The sequence below is a fragment of the Sapajus apella genome, unplaced genomic scaffold, assembly GCF_009761245.1.
Source record: "Sapajus apella isolate SASKATOON/1434 unplaced genomic scaffold, GSC_monkey_1.0 scaffold56, whole genome shotgun sequence".
In the NCBI taxonomy this organism is placed as follows: domain Eukaryota; kingdom Metazoa; phylum Chordata; class Mammalia; order Primates; family Cebidae; genus Sapajus; species Sapajus apella.
This window is the reverse complement of record NW_022436996.1, coordinates 15,353,570-15,359,892: the sequence shown is the minus strand read 5'-3', so window position 1 is coordinate 15,359,892 and position 6,323 is coordinate 15,353,570. Positions and strand designations below refer to the sequence as shown.

General features: G+C 40.2%; 1 long non-coding RNA gene across 1 annotated transcript in view; it reads left to right on the top strand.

Annotated features, from left to right (window-relative positions):
- LOC116528010 overlaps window positions 1–633 on the top strand; it is a 1,256-nt gene extending 623 nt beyond the window's left edge. Inside the window, exon 2 of the long non-coding RNA XR_004258813.1 lies at window positions 341–633. This is a non-coding gene — a long non-coding RNA (uncharacterized LOC116528010). The remainder of the gene's footprint in view (window positions 1–340) is intronic.
- The last annotated feature ends 5,690 nt before the right edge of the window (window positions 634–6,323 follow it).

The window sequence follows — 6,323 nt, the reverse complement described above, 5'->3', positions numbered from 1 at the left end:
AGATGGAGTCTCGCTCTGTTGCCCAGGCTGGAGTCCAGCGGTGCGATCTTGGCTCACTGCAACCTGTCTCCCGGGTTTAAGCGATTCTCCTGCCTCAGCTTCCTGAGTACCTGGGACTATGGGCATGTGCCACCACACCTGGCTAATTTTTGTATGTTTAGTAGAGATAGGGTTTTACCATGTTGGCCAGGATGGTCTTGATTTCCCGACCTTGTGATCCATCTGCCTCGGCCTCCCAAAGTGCTGAGATTACAGGCATGAGCCACCGTGCCCAACTGGCACTTACTCTTGTTCCATAAGGACAAAGATGCATTGACTTTCTGTTCCTTCTCTCTATAAGGAAGTTTCAGCTGCTCCAGCCATCTGCAATGGAAGATTGCATGGAATCTTGTCCTGGGCAAAAGGAAGTGTCACGATGGGAAGTGAAGGATTCTTCACAGATGTTCATCCCTATGCAAGATGGATCTTGAAAATTATGGATACCCACTGAGGCACCTCTATTACCATATCTACTCAGTACCACCTCTTCAAAATTTCTACACTGGATCTACAACTCTCTTCATCTTTGTTGTTTTGGAACAAAATCCAAAGAGGAAACATCTGATTAAAAAAAAGTGGGTAACCAAGAACCCATGTCATGACTCCTGCTGTCTTTGTCATGTAAACTTTGAGGGTAATGAGAAATTTAGCAACATCTTCATTTGTGTTCATTTATTCATTCAAAAATTAACCTCTAGCTACTTAGTAGTCACTGCCTTTGCTACGGATGCCTGAGTGACTATGACATGACCTTGGCCATCAGTTGGATAATTATAATACCTTGTGATAACTGCTATAACAGAGATGAGCAGTAAGCTCCACAAAAACATAAAATAAAACACCCTGAGTGGCAGTGTCAGGAGCAGTAACACCAGAGAGGCAGACAAATTAGGGAAGGATATTGTAAAACTGAGCACATAGTTTATTAAAAGGCAAAAAAGCATATGAAAGGGTGGTATGGTCTGGAATATATATGTTAATAAGTAATACTTGAGTGTAGAAAATAAACTATAGGTGAGGGATAAAATATCATTCTACTTAGGCAGGCAAAGGTTGGCTGATCAAGGACCTGACCTGCTCTATAAAGGAACTTAGATTTTTATCTTGTAGGCGTTAGAGGGGGTGTCATTGAAGCTTTTACAGTAAACAGAATACCATCCAATTTCTTATTTGAGAGATACTAAGGGAGTAACATCTATGAGATTTGGACATACTTACTGTAAGAAGAAAAGCCAAGGGAGGTATCAGGGATAACTCCCAAGTTTTTGACTTGGACAACAGGTTAGATGGTTATTCTCAAAGATCATATGAGGATAACAAGGGCATTTGTGTGCAAGGTATCAAGAGCATGGTCCTGCAAGAGGAGACAGGTGGTCTGGTATACTGAGATCCTTTAAGGATGTAGAGGTGGTTATTTCCAGCAGGCAGTTGGAGACAGTGATCTGGAACCCAGATGCTGTCTGAGAAGTGACTAACCTATGTTGGTGGGTGGTAGCTGCAGGGTTTGGGAGGGCTCTCTGCTATGGAGAACAGCTGTGGTGGGTGCTCAGCCCTTCTCTGGCATATGGTGGGGAGATGTGCAGCATCCCACAGCCACTGACCAAGGCATCTAAAAACAGAGACAGAGTTAAAAGGATTCTGAGTGTTATGTTGACACTTGAGAGACCAAATAACAACAGGGAGAAAAGGGTTAGTATGACCTAGGGATCTTATGTTAAAAAAGAAAAGATGGGCAGAGGAGGCCAATGAAGATGAGAATAGAGAACCACACCATAGGAGAAATCTCCTGTGGGAGGTATAAAGAGGTTTGGGGTTTCTTCCCTTGAGGGATGCAGTGAATCTAGGGCATCTATAGAGACTGCAGAGGTGACTTGGTTTTTGGACCCTGAGCCTGGATCCCTGGATGTGTTTTCTCATCTTCTAAAGCCAAAACAATACAAAACAAAACTCATGCCTATAATCCCAGCACTTTGGGAAGCTAAGGTGGGAGGACTATTTGAGACCTGGAGTTTAAGACCAGCCTGGGCAACACAGAGATGTTTGTCTCTACATAAAATAGTGATAATTAAAAAAAAAAACTCCTAACTGCATGGGAGGCTGACAGGGGAGGAGGTTGAGGCTGCAATGAGCTATTATTGTGCCACTGACTTCCAGCCTGGGTGACAGAGCAAGAACCTGTCTCTAAAACAACAACAAAAACCAAAACCAGAGAGCTTAGGTGTGTCTAAGACCGATAGCTTGTTCTGGTCCATTCACAGAAATTTTCCTTGTTCTCAAATCTAGATATTAAGCCCGTTTCATTCACTGTATGATTTTTTTTTCTGTAATCTTTTGCCCCATCCAAACAGCAAGTCCTCAGTTTGCCAGTCTTCTCTCACATTTTCTCCTGCTTTCTGTCTCTGGCTCAATGCCCAAGTCTCCCTTTACCTTTAATGAATCACATCTATATTTGTGCCAGAGTTTTTTTTTTTTTTTTTTAATTTCAATTTTTAGATGGGGGGGAGACATGTACAGGTTTGTTACACAGATATATTGTGTTATGCTGAGGTTTGGAGTATGGGTCCCATCACCCAGGCAGTAAGCAAAGTACCTGATAGGTAGTTTTTCAACCCATGCCCCCCTCCCTCCCTCTCACTTTTAGTAATCTGCAGTATCTACTCTTCTCATGTTTATGTCCATGTGTGCTCAGGGTTTAGCTCCCACTTATAAATGAGAACATGCAATATTTGGTTTTCCATTCCTGTGTTAATTAACTTAGGATTATAGTCTTTAACTAAATACTTCTTGTAATTCTTGAATTACATCTTTAGCACTTATTGGCAATCCTGTCTTCTCCAAGTAAATTGTTTGGATAATTCTCCACAGCAGCCATTTCAAACCCTCTCCTCTCTCCTCTTTCAATGCTACTTTTAGCAGATGACCTCTAGTTTGGGAGTAGAGAAAAGTTGAAACCATCAGAAAATGTCTCCCTCAACCTGTCACCACCAAAATTGCAAACATACCTGTTCCCCCCCCCCACACACACACACTTTTTTTTTATTCTTCCTGCTGTAGTGGAAGCAAGACCTTATTATTTACAGCCTCTATCTCCACCTGTGAAATGGACCCTACCTAGTCTGACTTCCTCATGGACTTGCTTTATGGATTATCTCCAGATTTCCCTATCATTGCTTCTTCTTGTTATTATTTAAGCAAAATAAAGCCTCACTAATCTAAAATACACAGAAGAAGGACATGTTTCTTTGACTTACTCTCTGGTTGCCTCTTCTATCTCCTTTGCAGGCAGTTCTTACTTGACAAATCCTGCAAAGCCTGTTCTGTAGGATTCTCCTATCTGTGTCTCCTTACCTGTCTCTCTCTTCATTCTCTTTTTTACATTCTGCATTCTCTTTGGAGCTCTGGTTCATCCACCTGGAGATTTCTTCCTTATCTCTTTATTTGGTTAACTTCTACCCATCCTTCAATCTCAGACTTCACTTCTCTAAGGAGATCTTCTTCTCACCTTATATTAGGTTCCACAACATGCTTCTCTAACCTCCCTTTTCTTTTGACATTCACGATGGTGATTCTTATTATCACCTGTCTCCCTTCATTAGGCATTATGACGTATGAGAACAAGCTTCTCATCTCCCTTGCCACAGAATCATCAGTATTGAATGCAGTGCTAGCATCCAGTAGGCATTTGTGTTAATTTTCTATTGCTGTGTAAAAACATCACGGATTTAATGGCTCAATAAAAGTACACATTTAGGAGGAGTTCAAGAAAAAATGGTGGATAGGAGGCAGGACTAATTTGCAGCTCCCACTTGGGGGAACACAGCATCATGTGGAGACCCACATGTGAACTTTTTCTCCAAGAACTACTGCAGGAACATATCAGGAAAGCCAAGAGAATTCACAGACCCTTTGAAGGAGGTAGATTGCCACTGCAGGCTCTGTGGGTTAGCCAAGGAATTCTGAAGACAAGGGACATAACCTCTCAGGAGCTCTACGGCCTGAGAAACCTCAATGTTTATCCAAAGATGACCCTAGAGAAAGCTGGTATTCTCCCTATACAATCACAGCTGATGTGTTCTGGAAAGCACCACCTCCTGGCTGGAGGCCATCCATCACAAATCCAGTGCACTTGACAAAAATACAACAAAGGGCCTTCACAGAGTCCACTTCATTCCCCTGCTACTTCCACCGGAGCAGGTGCTGGTATCCATAGGTCAGAGACCTGAATGCAGATCACAGATCACATCATATAACTCTTTGCAGACACTCCCCTGTACCACCCTGGAGCCTGGCAGCTCCACTGGGTGTCTAGATCCAGAAGAGAAATAACAATCACTGCAGTACAGGTCTCAGATAGCCTCATGCCTAAAGGAAAGGAGAGAGCACCACATCATGGGAGCATTACTGTGGGCCAAAAGAATCTGAACAGTAACCCATGGTCCCAGATATTCCCAGCGATGTAGTCTACATAAATGAGAAGGAACCAGAAAAATTCTGGTAATATGATAAAACAAAGTTCTTTAGTATCCCCAAAAGACCACAGTAAATCACCAGCAATGGATCCAAACCAATACAAAAATCTCTGAGTTGCCAGGAAAAGAATTCAGAAGTTTGATTATTAAGCCAATCAAGGAGGTACCATAGAAAGGTGAAGTCCAACTTAAAGAAATCAAAAGTTATACAGGATATGAATGGAAAAATCTCTAGTAAAATAGATAGCATAAATAAAAAACAATCACAACTTCTGGAAATAAAGGACACACTTAGAGAAATGAAAAATGCCAGATATAGGTGAAGGGGAGGAAGGCAGCAAATCACACTGCCATGTGTGTACCTATGCAGCTATCTTGCATGTTCTTCAAATGTATCCCAAAACCTAAAACGCAATTTAAAAAAATCTTAAAAAAATACACTGGAAAGTCTCAGCAGTAGAATCAAACAAATAGAACAAAGAACTTCAGAGCTGGAAAACAAGGCTTTCAAATTAACCCAATCTGACAAAGTCAAAGAAAAAAGAATTTTTAAAAAATGAACAAAGCCTCCAAAAAGTTTTGGATTATGTTAAATAACCAAACCTAAGAATAATTGGTGTTCCCAAGGAGGAAGAAAAATCTAAAAGTTTGGAAATGATATTTGAGGGAGTAACTGAGGAAAACTTTCCTGGCCTTGCCAGAGATCTAGACATTCAAAAACAAGAAGCTGAAAGAACACCTGGGAAATTCATGGCAAAAAGATCATTGCCTAGCACATAGTCATCAGGTTACCTAAAGACAAGACAAAGGAAAGAATCTTAAGAGCTGTGAGGCAAAAGCATCAGGTAACCTATAAAGGGAAATTTATCAGGTTAACAGCAATTTTCTCAGCAGAAACCCAAAAGCTAGAAAGGATTGGGGTCCTATCTTTAGCCACCTAAACAAACAATTATCAGCCAAGAATTTTGTGTTCAGTAAAATTAAGCTTCATAAATGAAGGAAAGACAGTCTTTCTTAGACAAACAAATGCTAAGAATTCATCACTACTAAGCCAGCACTAGCAGAAAACTGCTAAAAAGAGCTCTAAACATTGAAACAAATCCTTGAAATACACCAAAATATAATCTCCTTAAAGCATAAATCTCACAGGACCCATAAAACAATAACACAATGAAAAAACTAACTTAGGCAATGAGTAGCATGATGAATAGAATAGTACCTCACATCACCATACTAACATTGAATGTAAATACAGAATGGCAGCATGGGTAAGAAGAACTCACCAAAGCATCTGCTGTCTTCAAGAGACTCACCAAACACATAAGGACTCATATAAACTTAAAGTAAAGGGGTAGAAAAAGGTATTCCATGCAAATGGACACAAAAATTGAGCAGGAGTAGCTATTCTTATATCAGACAAAACAAACTTTAAAGCAACAGCAGTTTAAAAAGGCAAAGTGTAATATTATATAACAATAAAAGGACTAGTCAAACAGGAAAATATCACAATCCTAAATATATATGCAACTAACAATAGAGCTTCCAAATTTATAAAACAATTACTACTAGACCTGAGAAATGAGACAGCAGCACAATAATAGTGGAGGACTTCAATATTCCACTGACAGCACTAAGACAGGTCATCAAGAGAGAAAGTCAACAACAACCAAAAAAAAAAATGGACTTAAAAGTATAAACAAGAACAAATTGACTTAACAGATATTTACAGAACATTCTGTCAAACAACTGCAGAATATGTATTCTTTTCATCAGCACATGGAACTATCTTCAAGATAGACTATATGATAGGCCACA